The sequence below is a fragment of the Triticum aestivum genome, chromosome 3A (assembly GCF_018294505.1).
Source record: "Triticum aestivum cultivar Chinese Spring chromosome 3A, IWGSC CS RefSeq v2.1, whole genome shotgun sequence".
NCBI lineage: Eukaryota > Viridiplantae > Streptophyta > Magnoliopsida > Poales > Poaceae > Triticum > Triticum aestivum.
Genome location: NC_057800.1, coordinates 683,346,331 through 683,351,417, shown reverse-complemented (window position 1 = coordinate 683,351,417; position 5,087 = coordinate 683,346,331).

The following is a 5,087-nucleotide window of genomic DNA, read 5'->3' as shown; positions in this document are numbered from 1 at the left end:
ATCACCGTGGAGAACTCAAACCGATGCACCAAAAGCAATGGCAAGGGCACACGGAGTGCCCAAGTCCTTCTCTCCCAATCCCACCAAAGCAACTAATGCTAGGGAAGAAAATGAGAGGAAGAACGAAAGAAGAACACGAAGAACTCCAAGATCTAGATCCAAGGGGTTCCCCTCACTTAGAGGAGAAAGTGATTGGTGGAAACATGGATCTAGATCTCCTCTCTCTTTTCCCTCAAGAACTAGCAAGAACCATTGGAGGGATTGAGAGTTAGAAAGCTCGAAGAAGGTCAACAATGGGGGAAGAACACGAGCTAAAAGGATTAGGTTCATTGGGAAAGAAGACCCCCTTTTATAGGTGGGGAAAAATCCAACCGTTATGCTCACAGCCCGCACAGAGCGGTACTACCGCTAGGGCGGAAGTACCCCTTTGAAAAACAACAGCGAGGAGGCAAAAGGCCAGAAGAACCGCCGGAGCGGTACTACCGCTCGTCCTCACGGTACTACCGCTCGACCTCACGGTACTATCGCAAATGGTAGCGGTACTAAAAAAATACATCCGGGCCTACCACCGCAAGACTTGGGACGAGTTTTTGGTCCGGAGCGGTACTACCGCTGTAGGAGCCGCGGTAGTACTGCTCTGGAGCAGTAGTAAAGAATTACATCCGCTCCAATTCGCGGTAGTACCGCTGCAGCCTTTTCAGAACATCAAAACTACCACAATTTTTGCAAACGGACTCCGAATTCGATGAAACCAAGTTTGTTGGAAAGCTAGCGACAAGGGCTAACACAATCTTCAAAGAAATATCAACAAGAAGCAAATGAGAAAAGGCCCATAACAAAATGGTGAGAACCCTTCCTCGAAAAAGACCGGTAAAATCTCCAACACCGAAAACATCATAGAAGATGCATGCGAACTCCGTTTTCGATGAACTGAAGCTTGTCATAAAGATGACCATAAGCTCTAAGAGTCACAAAGAGAACCAAACAAGAACCAAGAAAGATGATGCAAGGATGCAATGGTTTGAGCTCTCTACTAACGATATGATCAAGCTACCAACTTGAGAGCCCCCCTTGATAGTACGGCAAATGATCCTATAACCCGGTCTCCAAACTACCACCATGAGACCGGTAAAATAAAAAACCTATCAAGGGCAAACCTTTGCCTTGCACATGGTCCACTTGAGCTAGATGATGACGATCTTGACTCCCTCAAGTTGGACCACATTTCTTGATTGCGTTGGCTCGATGAAGACTAGATGATTGCTCCCCCATAGTCCACTATGGGTGAGCCACTCTTCGGCACATCTTCACAAGTCCATTGTCACCACAATGGACGGCAAGCTTCAAGCACTTGACCTCTTTGCAATGATCCATTTGAACTTGCACACGGCAATCTTGATGACGGTCACCACTTGATGTCATCCTCTCCATGGGTTGAGTGATATCTTTCTCTTGACACAAGCCCATGAACACGTACCTAACCCCACGTAGAACTCTCATATAGACCATGGGTTAGTACACAAAGCACAATGGACAATGCTTACCAAATCATGGGATCACTTGATCCCTCTCGGTACATCTTCTACGCTTTGTGAGTTGATCAACTTGATTCACTCTTGACTTAGTCTTGATCAACCTTGAATCTTTCCAACTCTCATCATTTGGATGATGTCTTGAAGGTAAACATGAATGATCACACAATCTTCTTCTTCAAGACATGCTTGCAATAAGCTCAACTCTCACATGACCAAGCTTTGGATAATTCCTTAATAGCACCTTGGTCAACACAAACTCTCCTTGAAACCAACACATGTACTCCAAGAAAAGCCTATGGACAAAACCTTCAAATATAACTCAAGACAATCATTAGTCCTTAGAGATTGTCATCAATTACCAACCAAACATGGGGGCACCGCATGTTCTTTCACATGTGGAAGCTTGCAGTAGTTAAGCAAGTCCACGTAGTTCTTTGGCACTTTGTTTCAGATAATGATTTGCTTTCTTTTCTGAAAAACTGTCAGACTACCCTTCATACATCTTATATCTTAGTATATCTTATATTTACGAGACACCGCGTTAATCCTAGAAAACTAACAAAATTAGCCATCTGATCTAAGTGTTAAATATTTGCAGCCGTTGGATGAAGTCCCTAAGAGAGTCCTAGCAATTTATCCCACACGTATGTCTCCTTACAAAAAAAAAAAGAGGTCTTCATGTGGAAGCCCAAAAGGAAAAATCAGATCCCCATGCGTGGCCGCATCTCTTCTGCCAGCGCCGCTCCTCCTCCTCCGACGCCTCTTCATGTTCTCCTTTAGTGTCGTCTTCCTATTATATACTCCAAGGTACGATCTGTGTTGCAGTCCATACAGAAGAAAATTAACGAATCCGATCTCTCCTCATTCCCCTTCACCTCCAATTTCGAGATCTTATTTTTATCCAGGTTTCTGAATCCTAGATGGGTTATGCATATATGGATGTGTATCCACGGTTGTTTGAAAGAGGGCACCATTGATATTCTGAGGGCGCACAAGCGAGAAGTCAAAGACAAGTACAGGATGGTGACAACTTCATCATCTGCTCCTGCCCTGTTTGGTCTGGACAGGTACGCACACACCTCCTCAGTTTTACGGGAAATTCTACCTACTGAAAGCAACATGTCCCGATTTGGTGAGCTGACTTATGTGCTACGTGCAGAAACTGAAGAGAAGCAGACAACGGGTAACTTCTAACAATTGTAGTTTCATGAAACTAGATCATTGTCAATTGTAAACTGCTAATTTTAGTTAAAAGCCTTGACACACTTCCTTGAACAAACATTAGATTCATCAAGTTTGAGCTACCGTTTGCTTAAGTACCATGAATGATATTATTTCCACTCAATGAGAATCATTATTTTTAAATTATTTTTCATTAGCTAGGGATACAGTAAAATTGGTTCAATAATGGACTCCTAGATGCTAATCCGACTGATTCATGTTACTCCTCCGAAAGGGACAGAATCCTCCTCTACTTCTTTCATTAGATTATTAGAGGAAAGAACTATGCATGGTCTCTCTATGTACTAGATGCTTGTACTCATAACTAGCTGTCGAGTTGAAAATAACTACTTACCATCCCATACAACATTTCCTTCTGACTGACATACAACGAAATCCCTCGCGTTGGTTGCTTGAAGTTTTTAAACACCATTTTTATCTTTCTGTAACAATTGCTTCCACCATTATTTCAGGAACGCAGTTGTTCAGAACTTCGGACAGAAGATCATATCTGCTTGAAGGGCGGCTCCATTGCAATTTCGCCATATGCGCCTCCACAGAAATTGCCAAAACCATCTTTCATATACTTCCACCATCTCCTTCTACGACGGCACGAATGATCCCAAGGGTAGATTAATATGCCAGGTAAAATGGCCGCCTGTCGGCGAACAATACTCTTATTCCCCTCTTCTTGTTTTGCTGAACTGACCTTTCTATGTGCCCCATACAGGTGCCTGCGCATCTGGTTGGGAGAAGTTCAAGAACGACCTGCTGTTTGACATTTCAACCGATTGCCCACCCATGGCTGTGGTTTTTCTGTTACGTCTTGGTGATCATCGCATACGGATGATGATGATCCGACTCCTGAAGCCGTTTGGTGTGTTTGTCTCAGAGGGGGATGCTCCGACTCGTGAAGCTGGGCAGTATCCTGAAACAGATGTTACAGAGGAAGCAAACGACTTGTCGCAAACCCTTCGTAATGAAGCAGGCTATGGTGTTCGACTGATGGTACACGTATACGATAAAATTTGAACCATCCTTGTATGACAGATGACATGAAGAGTTGTTGATTTTCTTGTTTTCAATCTGTACGTTCCATGTTAGTGTCGTACCAGCATTGTGCAGGAAAGTATCGTATGCACATCATTTTCGATGGTGTTCCTCTTTTGTTTTTTTTTTGAAACAAGGCAAAATATTTGCCATTTTTTTTGGTGAATACGCTTAGCAGCGTATCATTTCATTGATAGGTGGGAGGGTTGGAAAGTACAAGGAAGATATTTGCCATTTTCATTGATTAAGAAGAAGAGAATTGCCCGGTTAATTGACGGAAAACCGGACTAAAACCGATACAACCCAACCCACATGACATGGGCACCACCGGCCATCCTGGCCACCGACATGGGACACAACCCCGACGGCACATGCCACCAAATGGCCACACGCGCAAGCAACCGACAGCTCCGACTTTGACGGCGAGCCTCACAAGGAAGATATGCAGGACTTGCGCCGACCGTGCCCTCCGCAAACCGGAAGAGCACCTCGGACACGCCGGGAAGAACCGACTACCGAAGTCCAAGCCGCGACCCGAGCTCCTCTCGACGCCATCATCGTTGCCAACCAGAAACCAGCGCCCCGCCTCAGCAAACCACGCGGCGAAGATGCCACCATCCACGGCGAAGATGCCGCAATCCACTAGTCTCTCGGTCGTAGCCGGCTCCGAGACGATGCCCCCTAGGAGGAGAAAGACGCGAAGACGCCTCCATCGCCCGATCTAGCGGATCTGAGGTTTCCCTCCGGAGCCAAAGCCGTGGGGAGGAGCACCTCCACGGCGACGCTTCCAAGAAAGATCACGACACCTGCGGGCGCCGCCGTCGCCGGCTCCGATGAAGACCGGAGCAAGAATTTCTCCCGGAGAGCACCACCCCACCGACCGTCGCCTACCAATCACCACCCCTGCTGAGGCTGACCTCACCCTAGCCACGGGATCCCACGATCCACCGCGCCCAGGCACGCACCACCCCCTGGCCGTAGCCGCCGTCCACCACCGCAACACCATAGTGACCACCACCACCGCAGCGACCATCGCATCGCAAGGAGCAGCAGCAAGATCAGAACCACCAAGGCCAGATCCAGATCGGAGCAGCTCCAGCGAAGCAGCATGGAGACGAGCAGGCCCTGCACCGCAGCACACCTCGAGCTCCGGAGATGCCACGCCCGTCGCGCCCCACCAGCCACCGCGCCCGCCGCGCGCAGTCATCGCCGCGCCCGGCCAAGGATCTGCGCCCCGCGCTCACATCCAGAGCCGAGAGCCGGCCCAACCACGCGCGCCGT